This window comes from Ambystoma mexicanum, chromosome 6q (genome assembly GCF_040938575.1).
Source record: "Ambystoma mexicanum isolate Mex_15411 chromosome 6q, UKY_AmexF1_1, whole genome shotgun sequence".
NCBI lineage: Eukaryota > Metazoa > Chordata > Amphibia > Caudata > Ambystomatidae > Ambystoma > Ambystoma mexicanum.
In genome coordinates, this window is record NC_090937.1 from 1,665,128,282 (window position 1) to 1,665,150,161 (window position 21,880).

The window sequence follows — 21,880 nt, forward strand, 5'->3', positions numbered from 1 at the left end:
TCCCTCAACCTCTGTGCCAGGTAGCAAGGTGGTTGGCAGGAGTCAATGGGGCTGGCATCCCTAGGCAGCTATCCCAGAACAACTGTGCCAGGCAGTAAGGTGGCTGGCATGAGGCAGGGGGGCTGGCATCAATAGGCAGGTATTCCTCAACATCTGTGCAGGGTAGCAAGGTGGCTGGCAGGAGGCAGGGGGTCTGGCATCACTATGCAGCTATCCCTGAGCAACTGACAGTATCAGGCGGCAGGGTGGCTGGCAGGCAGAAGGTAGAGGGTCTGGCAGGAGGCAGGGGGTCTGACAGGAGGCAGGGGGCTGCCATCACTATGCAATTGGAAGCATTGATTGGAAGAACTGTTCAGTTGTAAACTAAAATGTAATAAAGACTCATAAAAGGGTCCTCTTTGCTTAGGAGGCTTCTGCAAGGATTATATATTTCCTTATTGTTCTACGATGCAATGTGTGTATTCCTGGAGTACATTCGATACAATGTTAGCTCTTGTGAGCCAACTACTCAATGTTTGTATCAATTAGCGCTTGGAAGGTATGTAGTGAAGCACCTTAATTACACAGTGGGTTTAAATCCTGGCTTCACTGCTTCGCCCAGTCGTGTGATCCTGGCCAAATAATTTATTTTCACTCTTCCTAATCTGTATAAAATGGGTGTCCTAAGAGAAAACCCTCCCTAACAATAGGGCAGATTTAGGGGGCTATTTTCCAACTGTCCCGAGTGTACGTGAGGCGTAACAATCATCTCTAACATGTTTACATTTGGTTTTTGGCCTCATCTCTTACTCCAGGGGAGGTTCACGTGTTTGGTGGGCTCAGGTGGGGCCATCAAACACAATGTACACTCGTGCCACCACCATGTACTCCTCTTCTCAAAAACCAATGCATGCTCTCCAGCATCGGGGTTTGGATGAAGACAAATCTAAATTTTGACACCATCTTCGGAACAAAAGTGGTACCACCATCATGGTTGACTTCGATCATCATTCCTCTGCATAAGAAGGGTCCCATCAACGACCCCTCCCATTTTCGCCCCATTGCATTGATTGGTGTTTCAGCCAAAGTTTTTGCTTTAATGAACCTCAATGAACTAGACTCTTTTCTTTCTCTACATTAAACGCTGTCACGAAGCCAGGCTGGCTCTCGGCAATCATTGGGCACTGCACTCAATGTCCCCATTTTAGCCCACCTTCTAGCCTCCTCTCAACAATCATTAAATGGCCCAAGTGATGTGGTGTCATGGGACTTAACATCTGCCTTTGGCAGTGTCATTAGAGCCATTTTGTGGCAGAAAATGTTGGGCTACGGTTCTCTGCCTCACATTCTTGCAATTACTGCTCTTTAGCAAAAGTCTGCATTAATCAGTCCAGCCTTCTAACAGACGCAACAGCCCAGCAAGGATGCAATTTAGCATCTTTTTTATTTATTTTTTATTGTAAAACTACAGTTTTATACAAAATTATATTAAACTTTTGTTACAATTTCCATTTTGACAATAATTTATTATACCCATTAATACTTCCGTTTTTTGCATTTGGCTGTGTTTCCATCTTTTGATTCAGTTTCACTGGTTCTTGTTTCAGCAACGTGTCCAAGAGGTCTACTACCGCGCAGACTCATTTTACATTTTGGCCCTCTAATAGGGGTTTCCACCGCCCTTCATTATCATTGTTCAGTGAGTAAGATTATTCCAAATGGGTTTTACGCTGATTGATGGTTTCAGTACACTCTAGTATTAGGTGTTTACTTGTTTCAATGTCAAGGTTACAGAACCTACAGGTGCTGTCTTGAATTGTTTGATCTTTCCTTCGCCATAGTGTTTCTTTGGTACTCAGTGCATTTAGTTTCAATCTCAAGAATTGTATACAATGATGTTTTGAAGGACGCTGTGTCAAGAATCTTGGTGGCACGTTTAGTTTGTATTCACTGGACTCTATAGTTGCCATTGATTTCAATTTGTCTCGTGTTTCCTTATTGACAATCCAGCTCCACTGCTCAAACTTGCTTTTTTGCAATTTGATGTTTAGTTGCATTTCTGGTTCTATTATAGACGCTTCTGCTAAAATATCCTTTAGTTTTATGTGCCAGTCTTTTAGCAAGGTCATTTGACTTCCACTTTTCATCTTGAAAATCTCATATGCAGGAATTGGGGGCGTTTAGGTCATTTTCCTCCTCGTTATGAGTGATTTCCATGTAACTTTTGAATGTTATGAGGTCAATGATAGTTCATGCCTCAGAGCAGTCAGTGGAACATGTCTAGGTAAGTTCAGCACTCTACGCCAGAAGAGGCCCTCCAGTAAGTGCCAGGTTGATTCAGGAATATTCCACCTGGCCTCGGCACCCAACGTTATTGTCGGCACTACTTTTTGAACGTAGAAAAGTAGGACAGGCTCCAACGTGAATTTTCCATATTCGTTCCCTATTTTTTGCTCCTTGCAGTTCCAACTTCTTCATCCGGTTTTTAGATCGTCAATTCACGGTCCTTCACAAATGGAGTTGTTGTAGTGAATGCCTAGATATTTTTTGAGGCTGCCTTTTCTATCCTTTCGCCATTGATTTTCCATCGAAAGGCCTGGTCTTTCTTGTTTCCTTTTGGTCCAATTGCCATTATCTTTGTTTTGGCCGTGTTTATTTCGAATTCATTGGTGGTCAAGTATTCAAACAGTTTACTCAGTTGCCGTTGCAGCCCGACTTGAGTCTGATCTAATAATACTATGTCGTTGGCATATGTTATGCAGGATATTGGCATTTTATTCAACTTTGGCGGAAATGAGTTGGCGTCATTTAAATGGGTTGGTAGGTCGGCAATGAACAGTTTAAAGAGTTCAGAGGTCAGGGGGCACCCTTGCTTTACTCCTTTTTCCGTTATAATAAGCTCAGACATTTCTCTGCTGTTATTGAGGCGAACACAAATTGTTGTGTTGGTGTGAAGAGCTATTATTGGTTCGAGTAAGGTTGCCAGGCATCCTCATGCAGTTAATTGGAGCCATAATTTACCGCAATGTATGCCATCAAAGCCCTGTTTCATATCTATAAATGCTAGAAAGAGCCGTTTACCTGCTCTGATGGTTTCCATTTTTAGAATGCTCAATAGACAAAGATTAACATCGTCTCCAACACCAGTGGTAAATCCCGTTTGTCTCGGGTCGATAATTTTTGATGTGTTTGCCCATTTTACGAGCTTCTTCCTCAAGAAGGATCCACAGACCTTGCCTATGGTATCTAGAAGGGCGATCGGTCAATAGCTGTTAGGGTCATCCCGATCGCCCTTCTTGTAGATCGGGACAACGGCTTTTAACCATGATGCCGGTAGTTTTTGGCTGTCGCTATTCGATTGAATAAGGTCTCAATGAAGACTGACCACTCGGGAACATTTTGTTTTAGCATGACGTTTGTGATTAGGTCGGGTCCCGGGGCCCGCGTGCTTGTTAGCTGCGTTAATGCTTCAGCGATCTCGTATGCATTTATTTTTATATCCCAGTCCATGGTTCCAGTTTCTATCTTTATTAAAGGTTCCGATAGGGATTTTCAGTATACATTTGTGAAGTGTTTAACCCAGATATTACTTGCTAAATAGTCAGTAATCGTGGGCAAACATTTCAGGTTTCCAGCATTTAAGATTGCTCATTTGTCTCTAGAATTTTTGGTTATCATGAGTTTCATGATGAGTTCCGCATGATTTTGCTCAATAATTGCATGGTGGGATTTTGCCCAATTCCTGTATTGTTGTTGGCGTATTTTAACCTTTTGTGATGCGTCATCAGCCACATAGATTTTCTTTAGGCGTTGCACATCTCGTCTCAGTTCTTTATTTGCATCATGCAGCAGCTCACTATAGTTGTGTTTATGAGCCTTGTTTAGTGCCGGAGTGTGGTTTTTTACAAGATTTGTTAACAACGGAGCATAGTTGATTGAATTCTGATTGTCCCCTATAGAAAACTTTAAGGTAAGTTGCTGTATCTGAGTGCCGTTTATTCTCAGTCTAGATCCAGCAGAATTTACTGTTATCAAAGGAGTTGTTTCGTGCTCGCTCTCGTCCCAACTCAGCGACCAATGCAGACGTATAAATTCATGATCACTCTGATCCGTTGTGATAATTTCCATTTTGATTAATTTGTCATACATCTCTCCAGACGTCCACATGTAGTCTAAAATGTTTGCATCACAATTGCCATTCCTTTTCAGGTGTTTTTTGGCGGCATGTCTCCCTTGATGTTTCCGTTGATCATATAGAGGTTTCTGTTTGCCATCAATCCCTGCCACAAATTTGCTCTTTTCCTTAGATGATTTTTAGAGGTTTTTGAGTTTGTTTTTGATGTTGGTTCCCGTTTAAACCAAGAGCAGTTTAGGTCACCACAGCATACGATCCACAAGTTGTTATAAGTCAACATGGCACTGTCTAAAAGGACCATCACTGCTTGTGAAAATTCATCTGTAGAGATTTGAGCCGGATTCCAATAGCAATTTATTATTAGCATGTATTCGCAACGACAATTGATTAACTGGTGGAATTTTATTAGGGTCCCTTGTATAAAAGGATTTGGATTTTGTGAATCAACTGGTGCCCAGCCTTCACTGATTCTGATCATAGTAATGAGGCCCGAGAACGGGCGGCCTGTGAGGTTTTTTTCGGCTGGATTAAGGAAGACACTAAAACCATCTTTACACGGTTTTTTACGTAACCAGGTTTCTTGCAGACAAATGACTAAGGTGTTCTCTAAGGAGACAGGTAAATCTTTGAACAGATGTGAAATTCCACGCGTGTTCCAGGGAAGCAGACAAACCTTGCTTCTTTTCTTCTTAGTCATTGCTAGTTGTGCCACCTTTGTACTCCTTGATCATCAATTTTTTTGGTCGCTTTTTGATGGTGGAAACCTCCTCTCCGGGGTTTGTCTTGTAAGCTAGCTAGCGATTGCCTCATTGTAGAGATCTTGGACTCTATTGATTGGGGGGTGGTGTCGTCATTAGGGAATCTTCCTTCTCCATGACTCTCCAGAGGTTCTACCATCAGATCAAAGCCATATGCAAGCAGTTCGTCTGTTGCACATAGAATTGTGTTTCTCACCGCGTTTGAGACAATGTGTAATAGCCCCTGGTCTGTTGTATTTTCAGATGCATATTCTACGATTTTGATGTCGTCACTATGAATTGTCCCTAGTGATGGTACACATTTAAGTTCATCTCATGTTCGTCTGTGTGGATGTTTTGAAGACGTAGCTTTGTTATTTGTTTTGATACTGCTGTGTTTTGGTTTGTAACTGATTGATCCTGCTTCCTTTCAATCTGGTTTGTTTGTCACTTTTTTGCACTTTCATTTAACTTTGGATGATGATTCCCTGATTGGCGAGGATGTCGTTATTTGGATGTCCTCTGGAGTTATGCTGTCGGACTCCTCCACTTCTTCATCTGCAACTTAGCATCAGTACTTTTTAATCTGTACCTTGCTGATCTTGACCTCATTTGGAACTCCTCTGATATTTTTCCAGCAAAACTAGGAGGTTTGCGCCTGCATTGGCTCGCAGATGCGGATGATGTAATTCTATTTGATCGCACACCTTTTAGTTTACAGAACAAACTTGATCTTTTGTCTCCATTCTGTAAACAACACAATTTACATACTAATTCCACAAAATCAAACATTTTTATTTTCTCAAATAAGAAAAAATCATGCACCTTTAAGTGGTTTATTGACCGTAATTCAATTCAGCGTACTATGGGCTTGAACGATTTGGGCTTCGATCTTTCTAATAGCCACTCGTTAAAGATGTGGCAGAGCTCTCTTAACACCGAGGTTGCACCACTCACAGCTCAAATGAAATTCCCTCTCCAGAGGTATTGCACATGTTCACTCGCACCATTAATAGACTTCCATGACCTAAAAGTGGAGGCCATCATACTTTAGGGTCTGGACCTCTGTCTTTTGGACATCGGAAGAATTCTAAATAAGCTCCAAGGTCACATTTGGAAAACCGTGCTTGGACTTCCTAATGTCAATGCATTTCCGAATCTCATTCTTATGCAGGAGCGTGGCCTTTCCATGGCATTGTCTAATGTCATTCTTATGCCTGAGCTTGGACTTTCCGTGGCATTGCCTAATGTCATTCTTATGCCTGACCTTGGACTTTCCGTGGCATTGCCTAATGTCATTCTTATGCATGAGCTTGGACTTTCCATGGCATTGCCTAATGTCATTCTTATGCATGAGCTTGGACTTTCCATGGCATTGCCTAATGTCATTCTTATGCATGAGCTTGGACTTACCATGGCATTGCCTAATGTCATTCTTATGCATGAGCTTGGACTTTCCATGGCATTGCCTAACGTCATTCTTATGCATGAGATGGGCCTTTCCATGACATTGCTTAACGTCATTTCTATGCATGAGCTTGGCCTTTCCATGGCATTGCCTAACGTTATTCCTATGCATGAGCTTGGCCTTTCCATGGCATTACCTAATGTCATTCTTATGCATGAGATTGGACTTTCCATGACATTTGCCTAATGTCATTCTTATGCCTGAGCTCCGCCTTCCCATGGCATTGCCTAATGTCATTCTTATGCATGAGCTCTGCCTTTCCATGGCATTGCCTAATGTCATTCTTATGCCTGAGCTTGGACTTTCCATGGCATTGCCTAATGTCATTCTTATGCCTGAGCTTGGACTTTCCATGGCATTGCCTAATGTCATTCTTATGCCTGAGCTTGGACTTTCCATGGCATTGCCTAATGTCATTCTTATGCCTGAGCTTGGACTTTGCATGGCATTGCCTAACGTCATCATATGCATGAGCTTGGACTTCCCAGGGCATTGCCTAATGTCATTCTTATGCATGAGATTGGCCTTTCCATGACATTGCCTAACGTAATTCCTATGCATGAGATTGGCCTTTCCATGGCATTGCCTAATGTCATTCTTATGCATGAGCTTGGACTTTCCATGGAATTGCCTAATGTCATTCTTATGCATGACCTTGGACTTTCCATGGCATTGCCTAATGTCATTCTTATGCATGAGCTTGGACTTTCCATGGCATTGCCTAATGTCATTCTTGTGCATGAGCTTGGACTTTCCATGGCATTGCCTAATGTCATTCTTATGCATGAGCTTGGACTTTCCATGGCATTGCCTAATGTCATTCTTATGCATGAGATGGGCCTTTCCATGACATTGCTTAACGTCATTTCTATGCATGAGCTTGGCCTTTCCATGACATTTGCCTAATGTAATTCTTATGCATGAGCATGGCCTTTCCATGGCATTGCCTAATGTCATTCTTATGCATAAGCTCTGCCTTTCCATGGCATTGCCTAATGTCATTCTTATGCCTGAGCTCCGCCTTCCCATGGCATTGCCTAATGTCATTCTTATGCATGAGCTCTGCCTTTCCATGGCATTGCCTAATGTCATTCTTATGCCTGAGCTTGGACTTTCCATGGCATTGCCTAATGTCATTCTTATGCCTGAGCTTGGACTTTGCATGGCATTGCCTAACGTCATCATATGCATGAGATTGGCCTTTCCATGACATTGCCTAACGTAATTTCTATGTATGAGGTTGGCTTTTCCATGACATTGCCTAATGTCATTCATATGCATGAGTTTGGCCTTTCCATGGCATTGCCTAATGTCATTCTTATGCATGAGATTGGACTTTCCATGGCATTGCCTAATGTCGCTCTTATGCATGAGCTTGGACTTTCCATGGAATTGCCTAACATCATTCTTATGCATGAGCGTGTCCTTTCCATGGAATTGCCTAATGTCATTCTTATGCATGAGATTGGCCTCTCCATGGCATTTGCCTAACGTCATTCTTATGCATGAGCTTGGCCTTTCCATGGCATTGCCTAATGTCATTCTTATGCCTGAGCTTGGCCTTTCCATGGCATTGCCTAAACTCATTCGTATGCCTGAGCGTGGCCTTTCCATGGCATTGCCTAACGTCATTCCTATGCATGAGCTTGGACTTTCCATGGCATTGCCTAATGTCATTCTTATGCATGAGGTTGGCCTTTCCATGGCATTGCCTAACGTCATTCCTATGCATGAGCTTGGTCTTTCCATGGCATTGCCTAATGTCATTCTTATGCATGAGCTCCGCCTTTCCATGGCATTGCCTAATGTCATTCTTAGGCAATGCCATGGAAAGGCCAACCTCATGCATAACGTCATTACTATGCATGAGCTTGGTCTTTCCATGGCATTGCCTAACGTCATTCTTATGCATGAGATTGGCCTTTCCATGGCATTGCCTAATGTCATTCTTATGCATGAGATTGGCCTTTACATGGCATTGCCTAACGTCATTCCTATACATGAGCTCCGCCTTTCCATGGCATTGCCTAATGTCATTCTTATGCATGAGATTGGCCTTTCCATGGCATTGCCTAATGTCATTCTTATGCATGAGCTTGGACTTTCCATGGCATTGCCTAATGTCATTCTTATGCCTGAGCTTGGCCTTTCCATGGCATTCCCTAACGTCATTCTTATGCATGAGCTTGGACTTTCCATGGCATTGCCTAACATCATTCTTATGCATGAGCTTGGCCTTTCCATGGCATTGCCTAATGTCATTCTTATGCCTGAGCTTGGCCTTTCCATGGCATTGCCTAATCTCATTCTTATGCCTGAGCTTGGCCTTTCTATGGCATTGCATAACGTCATTCTTATGCATGAGCTTGGCCTTTCTGTGGCATTGCCTAATGTCATTCTTATGCCTGAGCTTGGACTTCCCGTGGCATTACCTAATGTCATTCTTATGCCTGAGCTTGGACTTTCCGTGGCATTGCCTAACGTCATTCCTATGCATGAGCTTGGCCTTTCCATGGCATTGCCTAACGTCATTCCTATGCATGAGCTCTGCCTTTCCATGGCATTGCCTAACGTCATTCTTATGCCTGAGCTTGGACTTTCCATGGCATTGCCTAACGTCATCATATGAATGAGCTTGAACTTCCCAGGGCATTGCCTAATGTCATTCATACGCATGAGCTTGGACTTTCCATGGCATTGCCTAACGTCATTCTTATGCATGAGATTGGCCTCTCCATGGCATTTGCCTAATGTCATTCTTATGCCTGAGCTTGGACTTTCCATGGCATTGCCTAATGTCATTCATACGCATAAGCTTTGCCTTTCCATGGCATTGCCTAATGTCATTCTTATGCATGAGATTGGACTTTCCATGGCATTGCCTAATGTCGCTCTTATGCATGAACGTGTCCTTTCCATGGAATTGCCTAACATCATTCTTATGCATGAACGTGTCCTTTCCATGGAATTGCCTAATGTCATTCTTATGCATGAGCTTGGCCTTTCCATGGCATTGCCTAACGTCATTCTTACGCATGAGATTGGCCTCTCCATGGCATTTGCCTAACGTCATTCTTATGCCTGAGCTTGGCCTTTCCATGGCATTGCCTAATGTCATTCTTATGCCTGAGCTTGGCCTTTCCATGGCATTGCCTAATCTCATTCGTATGCCTGAGCGTGGCCTTTCCATGGCATTGCCTAATGTCATTCTTATGCCTGAGCGTGGCCTTTCCATGGCATTGCCTAATGTCATTCTTTTTTTTTTTTTTTTTTGTAGCCTAATGTCATTCTTATGCATGAGCTTGGCCTTTCCATGGCATTTGCCTAACGTCATTCTTATGCATGAGCTTAGACTTTCCATGGCATTGCCTAACGTCATTCTTATGCATGAGCTCCGCCTTTCCATGGCATTGCCTAATGTCATTCTTATGCATGAGGTTGGCCTTTCCATGGCATTGCCTAACGTCATTCCTATGCATGAGCTTGGTCTTTCCATGGCATTGCCTAACGTCATTCTTATGCATGAGATTGGCCTTTCCATGACATTGCCTAATGTCATTCTTATGCATGAGCTTGGACTTTGCATGGCATTGCCTAACGTCATCATATGCATGAGCTTGGACTTCCCAGGGCATTGCCTAATGTCATTCTTATGCATGAGATTGGCCTTTCCATGACATTGCCTAACGTAATTCCTATGCATGAGATTGGCCTTTCCATGGCATTGCCTAATGTCATTCTTATGCATGAGATTGGACTTTCCATGGCATTGCCTAATGTCATACTTATGCCTGAGCTTGGACTTTCCATGGAATTGCCTAATGTCATTCTTATGCATGACCTTGGACTTTCCATGGCATTGCCTAATGTCATTCTTATGCATGAGCTTGGACTTTCCATGGCATTGCCTAATGTCATTCTTGTGCATGAGCTTGGACTTTCCATGGCATTGCCTAATGTCATTCTTATGCATGAGCTTGGACTTTCCATGGCATTGCCTAATGTCATTCTTATGCATGAGATGGGCCTTTACATGACATTGCTTAACGTCATTTCTATGCATGAGCTTGGCCTTTCCATGACATTTGCCTAATGTAATTCTTATGCATGAGCATGGCCTTTCCATGGCATTGCCTAATGTCATTCTTATGCATAAGCTCTGCCTTTCCATGGCATTGCCTAATGTCATTCTTATGCCTGAGCTCCGCCTTCCCATGGCATTGCCTAATGTCATTCTTATGCATGAGCTCTGCCTTTCCATGGCATTGCCTAATGTCATTCTTATGCCTGAGCTTGGACTTTCCATGGCATTGCCTAATGTCATTCTTATGCCTGAGCTTGGACTTTGCATGGCATTGCCTAACGTCATCATATGCATGAGATTGGCCTTTCCATGACATTGCCTAACGTAATTTCTATGTATGAGGTTGGCTTTTCCATGACATTGCCTAATGTCATTCATATGCATGAGTTTGGCCTTTCCATGGCATTGCCTAATGTCATTCTTATGCATGAGATTGGACTTTCCATGGCATTGCCTAATGTCGCTCTTATGCATGAGCTTGGACTTTCCATGGAATTGCCTAACATCATTCTTATGCATGAGCGTGTCCTTTCCATGGAATTGCCTAATGTCATTCTTATGCATGAGATTGGCCTCTCCATGGCATTTGCCTAACGTCATTCTTATGCATGAGCTTGGCCTTTCCATGGCATTGCCTAATGTCATTCTTATGCCTGAGCTTGGCCTTTCCATGGCATTGCCTAAACTCATTCGTATGCCTGAGCGTGGCCTTTCCATGGCATTGCCTAACGTCATTCCTATGCATGAGCTTGGACTTTCCATGGCATTGCCTAATGTCATTCTTATGCATGAGGTTGGCCTTTCCATGGCATTGCCTAACGTCATTCCTATGCATGAGCTTGGTCTTTCCATGGCATTGCCTAACGTCATTCTTATGCATGAGCTCCGCCTTTCCATGGCATTGCCTAATGTCATCCTTAGGCAATGCCATGGAAAGGCCAACCTCATGCATAACGTCATTACTATGCATGAGCTTGGTCTTTCCATGGCATTGCCTAACGTCATTCTTATGCATGAGATTGGCCTTTCCATGGCATTGCCTAATGTCATTCTTATGCATGAGATTGGCCTTTACATGGCATTGCCTAACGTCATTCCTATACATGAGCTCCGCCTTTCCATGGCATTGCCTAATGTCATTCTTATGCATGAGATTGGCCTTTCCATGGCATTGCCTAATGTCATTCTTATGCATGAGCTTGGACTTTCCATGGCATTGCCTAATGTCATTCTTATGCCTGAGCTTGGCCTTTCCATGGCATTCCCTAACGTCATTCTTATGCATGAGCTTGGACTTTCCATGGCATTGCCTAACATCATTCTTATGCATGAGCTTGGCCTTTCCATGGCATTGCCTAATGTCATTCTTATGCCTGAGCTTGGCCTTTCCATGGCATTGCCTAATCTCATTCTTATGCCTGAGCTTGGCCTTTCTATGGCATTGCATAACGTCATTCTTATGCATGAGCTTGGCCTTTCTGTGGCATTGCCTAATGTCATTCTTATGCCTGAGCTTGGACTTCCCGTGGCATTACCTAATGTCATTCTTATGCCTGAGCTTGGACTTTCCGTGGCATTGCCTAACGTCATTCCTATGCATGAGCTTGGCCTTTCCATGGCATTGCCTAACGTCATTCCTATGCATGAGCTCTGCCTTTCCATGGCATTGCCTAACGTCATTCTTATGCCTGAGCTTGGACTTTCCATGGCATTGCCTAACGTCATCATATGAATGAGCTTGAACTTCCCAGGGCATTGCCTAATGTCATTCATACGCATGAGCTTGGACTTTCCATGGCATTGCCTAACGTCATTCTTATGCATGAGATTGGCCTCTCCATGGCATTTGCCTAATGTCATTCTTATGCCTGAGCTTGGACTTTCCATGGCATTGCCTAATGTCATTCATACGCATAAGCTTTGCCTTTCCATGGCATTGCCTAATGTCATTCTTATGCATGAGATTGGACTTTCCATGGCATTGCCTAATGTCGCTCTTATGCATGAACGTGTCCTTTCCATGGAATTGCCTAACATCATTCTTATGCATGAACGTGTCCTTTCCATGGAATTGCCTAATGTCATTCTTATGCATGAGCTTGGCCTTTCCATGGCATTGCCTAACGTCATTCTTACGCATGAGATTGGCCTCTCCATGGCATTTGCCTAACGTCATTCTTATGCCTGAGCTTGGCCTTTCCATGGCATTGCCTAATGTCATTCTTATGCCTGAGCTTGGCCTTTCCATGGCATTGCCTAATGTCATTCTTATGCCTGAGCGTGGCCTTTCCATGGCATTGCCTAATGTCATTCTTTTTTTTTTTTTTTTTTGTAGCCTAATGTCATTCTTATGCATGAGCTTGGCCTTTCCATGGCATTTGCCTAACGTCATTCTTATGCATGAGCTTAGACTTTCCATGGCATTGCCTAACGTCATTCTTATGCATGAGCTCCGCCTTTCCATGGCATTGCCTAATGTCATTCTTATGCATGAGGTTGGCCTTTCCATGGCATTGCCTAACGTCATTCCTATGCATGAGCTTGGTCTTTCCATGGCATTGCCTAACGTCATTCTTATGCATGAGATTGGCCTTTCCATGACATTGCCTAATGTCATTCTTATGCATGAGCTTGGTCTTTCCATGGCATTGCCTAACGTCATTCTTATGCATGAGATTGGCCTTTCCATGACATTGCCTAATGTCATTCTTATGCATGAGATTGGCCTTTCCATGGCATTGCCTAACATCATTCTTATGCATGAGCTTGGCCTTTCCATGGCATTGCCTAATGTCATTCTTATGCCTGAGCTTGGCCTTTCCATGGCATTACCGAATCTCATTCTTATGCCTGAGCGTGGCCTTTCCATGGCATTGCCTAACGTCATTCCTATGCATGAGCTTGGCCTTTCCATGGAATTGCCTAATGTCATTCTTATGCATGAGGTTGGCCTTTCCATGGCATTGCCTAACGTCATTCCTATGCATGAGCTTGGTCTTTCCATGGCATTGCCTAACGTCATTCTTATGCATGAGATTGGCCTTTCCATGACATTGCCTAATGTCATTCTTATGCATGAGATTGGCCTTTCCATGGCATTGCCTAACATCATTCTTATGCATGAGCTTGGCCTTTCCATGGCATTGCCTAATGTCATTCTTATGCCTGAGCTTGGCCTTTCCATGGCATTACCGAATCTCATTCTTATGCCTGAGCGTGGCCTTTCCATGGCATTGCCTAACGTCATTCCTATGCATGAGCTTGGCCTTTCCATGGAATTGCCTAATATCATTCTTATGCATGAGATTGGCCTTTCCATGGCATTGTCTAATGTCATTCTTACGCATGAGATTGGCCTTTCCATGGCATTTGCCTAACGTCATTCTTATGCATGAGCTTGGACTTTCCATGGCATTGCCCAACGTCATTCTTATCCATGAGCTCCGCCTTTCCATGGCATTGCCTAATGTCATTCTTATGCATGAGCTTGGCCTTTCCATGGCACTGCCTAATGTCATTCTATGCATGAGCTTGGCCTTTCCATGGCATTGTCTAATGTCATTCTATGCATGAGCTTGGCCTTTCCATGGCATTGCCTAATGTCATTCTTATGCCTGAGCTTGGACTTTCCATGGCATTGCCTAACGTCATTCCTATGCATGAGATTGGCCTTTCCATGGCATTGCCTAACGTCATTCTTATGCCTGAGCTTGGACTTTCCATGGCATTGCCTAACGTCATTGCTATGCATGAGCTTGGCCTTTCCATGGCATTGCCTAACGTCATTCTTATGCATGAGATTGGCCTTTCCATGGCATTGCCTAATGTCATTCTTATGCATGAGCTTGGACTTTCCATGGCATTGCCCAACGTCATTCTTATCCATGAGCTCCGCCTTTCCATGGCATTGCCTAATGTCATTCTTATGCATGAGCTTGGCCTTTCCATGGCACTGCCTAATGTCATTCTATGCATGAGCTTGGCCTTTCCATGGCATTGTCTAATGTCATTCTATGCATGAGCTTGGCCTTTCCATGGCATTGCCTAACGTCATTCCTATGCATGAGATTGGCCTTTCCATGGCATTGCCTAACGTCATTCTTATGCCTGAGCTTGGACTTTCCATGGCATTGCCTAACGTCATTCCTATGCATGAGCGTGACCTTTCCATGGCATTGCCTAATGTCATTCTTATGCATGAGCTTGGCCTTTCCAGGGCATTGCCTAATGTCGCTCTTATGCATGAGCTTGGCCTTTCCATGGCATTGCCTAACGTCATTCCTATGCATGAGATTGGCCTTTCCATGGCATTGCCTAACGTCATTCTTATGCCTGAGCTTGGACTTTCCATGGCATTGTCTAATGTCATTCTATGCATGAGCTTGGCCTTTCCATGGCATTGCCTAACGTCATTCCTATGCATGAGATTGGCCTTTCCATGGCATTGCCTAACGTCATTCTTATGCCTGAGCTTGGACTTTCCATGGCATTGCCTAACGTCATTCCTATGCATGAGCGTGGCCTTTCCATGGCATTGCCTAATGTCATTCTATGCATGAGCTTGGCCTTTCCATGGCATTGCCTAACGTCATTCCTATGCATGAGATTGGCCTTTCCATGGCACTGCCTAACGTCATTCTTATGCATGAGCTTGGACTTTCCATGGCATTGCCTAACGTCATTCCTATGCATGAGCTTGGCCTTTCCATGGCATTGCCTAATGTCATTCTTATGCATGAGCTTGGACTTTCCATGGCATTGCCTAATGTCATTCTTATGCCTGACCTTGGACTTTCCGTGGCATTGCCTAACATCATTCTTATGCATGAGCTTGGCCTTTCCAGGGCATTGCCTAACGTCATTCCTATGCCTGACCTTGGACTTTCCGTGGCATTGCCTAACATCATTCTTATGCATGAGCTTGGCCTTTCCAGGGCATTGCCTAACGTCATTCCTATGCCTGAGCGTGGCCTTTCCATGGAATTGCCTAACATCATTCTTATGCATGAGCTTGGCCTTTCCATGGCATTGCCTAATGTCATTCTTATGCCTGAGCTTGGCCTTTCCATGGCATTGCCTAATGTCATTCTTATGCCTGAGCTTGGACTTTCCATGGAATTGCCTAATGTCATTCTTATGCCTGAGCTTGGCCTTTCCATGGCATTGCCTAATGTCATTCTTATGCATGAGATTGGCCTTTCCATGGCATTACCTAACGTAATTTCTATGCATGAGCTCCGCCTTTCCATGGCATTGCCTAACATCATTCTTATGCATGAGCTTGGCCTTTCCAGGGCATTGCCTAAACGTCATTCCTATGCATGAGCTTGGCCTTTCCATGGCATTGCCTAACATCATTCTTATGCATGAGCTTGGCCTTTCCATGGCATTGCCTAATGTCATTCTTATGCCTGAGCTTGGCCTTTCCATGGCATTGCCTAATGTCATTCTTATGCCTGAGCTTGGACTTTCCATGGAATTGCCTAACGTCATTCTTATGCATGAGCTTGGCCTTTCCATGGCATTGCCTAACGTCATTCTTATGCCTGAGCTTGGCCTTTCCATGGCATTGCCTAACGTCATTCTTATGCCTGAGCTTGGCCTTTCCAGGGCATTGCCTAACGTCATTCTTATGCCTGAGCTTGGCCTTTCCAGGGCATTGCCTAACGTCATTCTTATGCCTGAGCTTGGCCTTTCCAGGGCATTGCCTAACGTCATTCTTATGCCTGAGCTTGGCCTTTCCAGGGCATTGCAAGACATCTGCAACATGACTGGTCAGATATTTCTGAGCGCATTGCAGACTATCAATCTTTTACAGAATATGCTAGATTTTGGCCCAAACAGCATCCCCGCCCTCGTACCTGACCTGCGTTCCATGCAGCACATCTAGAAATCTATGTATGAGAGTGAGGTTACATCTATTGCACACCAGTGCCCGCGTTCAAAACTGGAAATCCAAGAAGGATGCTCATTGTTTCATTGACACCGTTACTGTGTGACCCTCGGCATGTTATGCTGCCCTCAGTAAAACAGGCTGCGCAACTCAATGGGGTGATCTGGTATGCAGCTAAGTTACACCCTCATCTGCTCATTGTTTCATTGGCGCAGTTACTGTGCGACCCTCTAAACTAAACGCCTAGGTCAGTGAGTACCTGCATGTCTTATGATCCCATGAAAGAGCTGCTGTGTTGCTGCAGCGCTGTAAGTCCTGCACGTGTGTGGCGGGCACGGAGAGCCCACGTCTGCTCGGTGGGTGGCAGCTCTCTGCAAGCCCGCCGTGAAGGGACCCCCCTGCTGCACGCAGCAGGCCTATGCACACATCGTAAATATTAACTGCACGGATCCTGGGCAATGCACAGTTTACAGTGTGCAGGAGGCCAGCTGCTGCTGCCTTGCCCCACGTCACTGTGGGAACTCTGCACCTGCAGCACTCAGGGGGAGTGGGGAGGGGTCTCGTCTACCCTGTCAGAGACTGGCTGGGCTGGGGCAGAGCCAGTCACGAGATTTCCTGTTAAGTCTTAATGAATCACACTTTTTTAATGCTAAGTCACACCCCAACCCCCACTCGCCCCCCCCCCCCTTGATTAAATATCATGGTGGGCCCAACCAAATGCCATATCTGCTTATTTTTTCCATGTGACGGTGTCACCCTCTTCCCCCTTGTCCTCCGGATATGCACAGTGACCCCATGTGAGAAGGCAGCCCCACCGTTTGGAGACCACTGTTCTAGACCCTTGCCAGGGAAAGGCCGGGAGGGCTGGGGTGGTGTCTAGTCAAATGCAATATTTGGCTCGACTTATATAGTCATACTTTGTTTTTCCTTACATTTTATTTTGAGTTACATGTTCACTAGAGAGGAATATTTTTTTTTTAAAGCAAGCGTTGTAAATATTATTTAATAAATTAAATTAATGAAATTAATTAGCGCGCATATTTTACAATGCGACATGAGTTTAAGAGTTCAGTCTAAAGGTTATGTGAGGGAATGAAATTGGATGTCGATGGGCGAGGTGGAGTTTCCAGTACTCCAGAGTATTATTCTCATTATCATTAGGGTATTTAGTGAGTCTGGACCTCGCTTCGAGAAGCAACAGAGAGCTTTGCAATCATGCGGGAAGAACATGGTGAGTAGAGCAGAGAAACAAGGGAGTGAGGCAGGGACGTCATTTCACCAAAATGCCTGGGGTAGCGGAAGTGACATCACACGACCCTTGTCATTTGACCCCATCCCGAGAGATGGAACATGACCTTTCACCCCTTGACAAAACAGGAAGTGGCATAACATAGCATTGTTCCCAAGTACACCACGAAAAATGTGGTTATGATATCACTATAATGTGATGTACATTTCATACAAGAATGGATCGCCATATGTATCGTTAAGATCAGTGTGTATAGGACCATATTACCAAATTACTGTGAATGGAAGCAGACGTCCAAGGCCAAATGATAATGATGTCTTATTATATAGCACTTACGCTTAAGCGCTTTATATAGAACAAATATACATACAATATCACCCAACCCATGTTAGTACTCATTAATCGACCACAGAAGGTTGAAAGGCTGAGTTCAGTTGTTTAAGAACTGACTAATTTAGTGACTCACCCCGTGAAGTGTGCCTGAAATAAACCTTTAATCAGTCTAGCAATTATTGTTTAAGATTCCAGAAAGAAACATTATTTGGCATTCCTATTCTTTCTTATTTAGGGTCAGTGCTGAAAGTGTTAGACTTGTGGAACACCTGATTTAAAAAGAAAATTAAGGGTCCTGAACAAGAGAGCCAGTCACTCCAGAAGCAAAGAGCCACATGGGGCTGGGCACAGCCCAGGAGCATGCATTAAACAAAAAAAAGGGGAAAAAAGAAACGTATTTTTTTTTACATTTCTTTTTTAGGGGTAGCAAGGGAGACCTCAGGGGTCGCTGATGTCCCTGGCATGCGGAGGGAGCAACAGGGAGGCGGGAGGACTCATAGTTTGGCAATGGATCTGCAAGCAACCAGGAGAGGAAACAGCGGGGAGCAGATCACCCCGTCTTAGGCAGGATGAGGAGTGGAGGGTCCGTGGACCTAGTAACCAGGGGAGGAAACAGCGGGGAACAGATCACCCAGTCTCAGGTAGGGTGGGGGGTGAAGGGTGTGTAGACCTAGTAAACAGGGGAGGAAGCAGCGGGGAGCAGATCACCGAGTCTCAGGTAGGATGAGGAGTGGAGGGTCCGTGGACCTAGTAACCAGGGGAGGAAACAGCGGGGAGCAGATCACCCAGTCTTAGGTAGGGTGGGGCGTGGAGAGTGTATGGACCTAGTAACCAGGGGAGGAAACAGCGGGGAGCAGATCACCCAGTCTTAGGTAGGGTGGGGCGTGGAGAGTGTATGGACCTAGTAATCAGGGGAGGAAACAGCGGGGAGCAGATCACCCAGTCTTAGGTAGGGTGGGGCGTGGAGAGTGTATGGACCTAGTAACCAGGGGAGGAAACAGCGGGGAGCAGATCACCCAGTCTTAGGTAGGGTGGGGCGTGGAGAGTGTATGGAGCTAGTAACCAGGGGAGGCAACAGCGGGGAGCAGATCACACAGTCTTAGGTAGGATGAGGAGTGGAGGGTCCGTGGACCTAATAACCAGGGGAGGAAACAGCGGGGAACAGATCACCCAGTCTCAGGTAGGGTGTGGGGTGAAGGGTGTGTGGACCTAGTAACCAGGGGAGGAAGCAGCAGGGAGCAGATCACCCAGTCTTAGGTAGGATGAGGAGTGGAGGGTCCGTGGACCTAGTAACCAGGGGAGGGAACAGATCACCCAGTCTCAGGTATGGTGGGGGTGGAGGGTGTGTGGACCTAGTAACCAGGGGAGGAAGCAGCGGGGAGCAGATCACCCAGTCTCAGGTAGGGTGGGGAGTGGAGAGTGTGTGGACCTAGTATACAGGGGAGGAAGCAGTGGGGAGCAGATCACCCAGTCTCAGGTAGGGTGGGGGGTTGAGAGTGTATGGACCTGGTAACCAGGAGAGGAAACAGCGGGGAGCAGATCACCCAGTCTCAGGTAGGGTGGGGGGTTGAGAGTGTATGGACCTGGTAACCAGGGGAGGAAACAGCGGGGAGCAGATCACCCAGTCTCAGGTAGGGTGGGGGGTTGAGAGTGTATGGACCTGGTAACCAGGGGAGGAAACAGCGGGGAGCAGATCACACAGTCTTAGGTAGGATGAGGAGTGGAGGGTCCGTGGACCTAGTAACCAGGGGAGGAAACAGCGGGGAACAGATCACCCAGTCTCAGGTAGGGTGGGGGGTGAAGGGTGTGTGGACCTAGTAACCAGGGGAGGAAGCAGCGGGGAGCAGATCACCCAGTCTTAGGTAGGATGAGGAGTGGAGGGTCCGTGGACCTAGTAACCAGGGGAGGAAACAGCAGGGAACAGATCACCCAGTCTCAGGTAGGGTGGGGGGTTGAGAGTGTATGGACCTGGTAACCAGGGGAGGAAACAGCGGGGAGCAGATCACCCAGTCTCAGGTAGGGTGGGGGGTTGAGAGTGTATGGACCTGGTAACCAGTGGAGGAAACAGCGGGGAGCAGATCACACAGTCTTAGGTAGGATGAGGAGTGGAGGGTCCGTGGACCTAGTAACCAGGGGAGGAAACAGCAGGGAAAAGATCACCCAGTCTCAGGTAGGGTGGGGGGTGGAGGGTGTGTGGACATAGTAACCAGGGGAGGAAGCACCGGGGAGCAGATCACCCAGTCTCAGGTAGGGTGGGGAGTGGAGAGTGTGTGGACCTAGTAAACAGGGGAGGAAGCAGTGGGGAGCAAATCACCCAGTCTTAGGTAGGGTGGGGCGTGGAGAGTGTATGGACCTAGTAATCAGGGGAGGAAACAGCGGGGAGCAGATCACCCAGTCTTAGGTAGGGTGGGGCGTGGAGAGTGTATGGACCTAGTAACCAGGGGAGGAAACAGCGGGGAGCAGATCACCCAGTCTTAGGTAGGGTGGGGCGTGGAGAGTGTATGGACCTAGTAACCAGGGGAGGAAACAGCGGAGAGCAGATCACACAGTCTTAGGTAGGATGAGGAGTGGAGGGTCCGTGGACCTAGTAACCAGGGGAGGAAACAGCAGGGAACAGATCACCCAGTCTCAGGTATGGTGGGGGGTGGAGGGTGTGTGGACCTAGTAACCAGGGGAGGAAGCAGCGGGGAGCAGATCACCCAGTCTCAGGTAGGGTGGGGAGTGGAGAGTGTGTGGACCTAGTAAACAGGGTAGGAAGCAGCGGGGAGCAGATCACCCAGTCTCAGGTAGGGTGGGGGGTTGAGAGTGTATGGACCTGGTAAACAGGAGAGGAAACAGCGGGGAGCAGATCACCCAGTCTCAGGTAGGGTGGGGGGTTGAGAGTGTATGGACCTGGTAACCAGGGGAGGAAACAGCGGGGAGCAGATCACCCAGTCTCAGGTAGGGTGGGGGATTGAGAGTGTATGGACCTGGTAACCAGGGGAGGAAACAGCGGGGAGCAGACCCTACCCAGTCTCAGGTAGGGTGGGGGATGGAGAGTGTGTGGACCTGGTAACCCAGGGAGGAAACAGCGGGGAGCCGGTCACCCAGTTTCAGGTAGAGTGGGGAGCGGAGGGTGTGTGGACCTAGTAACCAGAGGAGGACACAGTGGGGAGTGGATCACCCAGTCTCAGGTAGAGTGGGGAGCGGAGGGTGTGTGGACCTAGGTGTTAGGGAGGAGCCATTCCTTGAAGAGGAAGGTCTTGAGCTCTTTCTTGAACTGTTGAAGTGATGGGGCGAGTCTGATGGTGACAGACATGAATGTGATACTCCCCAAAATTAGGAAAATACTCCCAACAAAAAAGAAGAGGGAGGCGCAGATATGAGGCGCCTGGCCCTCGCCGCCTGATCCTTGCCACCGGGCCCTTGACGCCGGGCCCCTGCCACCTGATCCTTGCCGCTGGGCCCTCGCCGCCTGATCCTTGCCACCGGGCCCTTGACGCCGGGCCCCTGCCACCTGATCCTTGCCGCTGGGCCCTCGCCGCCTGATCCTTGCCACCGGGCCCTTGCCGCCGGGCCCCTGCCACCTGATCCTTGTCGCTGGGCCCTCGCCGCCTGATCCTTGCCGCCCACCCCACGAAAAGAAACGGAAGGAGGAGGACACCTGGACGTCGCCGTCGCAGGACGGTCAGTATAAGGTGGTGTTTGGGCGACCAAGCACAAAGACAGACTCCGGATGAGCCAGAAGGAAGCCGGAAGGGTCTTTGCTCTTCTCGGACCAGTGCCTCTTGGGAGCCGTATGGATGGCAGGGGCGTCTAGTGGTAACAACAGGGCTCAGCTTCCCCCAAAAGAAACAACGCTCTCCCCACCCACAGACACCTGCATGGGCAGGGTAGGCACAGGCACAAAGGGTTGGGAGAGTTGGGGCTACTATGCACTCTATGCAAAGGTATAGGGGGAAGCAGGTGAGGTCGGACACGGAGCAAGCGCCACACTTACAGACTGAATTTCACAAAATGTGT

General features: G+C 46.4%; 1 protein-coding gene across 5 annotated transcripts in view; it reads right to left on the bottom strand.

Annotated features, from left to right (window-relative positions):
• The window catches only part of LOXL3 (lysyl oxidase like 3), a 476,927-nt gene that overhangs the window by 394,648 nt on the left and 60,399 nt on the right, over window positions 1-21,880 (bottom strand). The window lies entirely within an intron of this gene.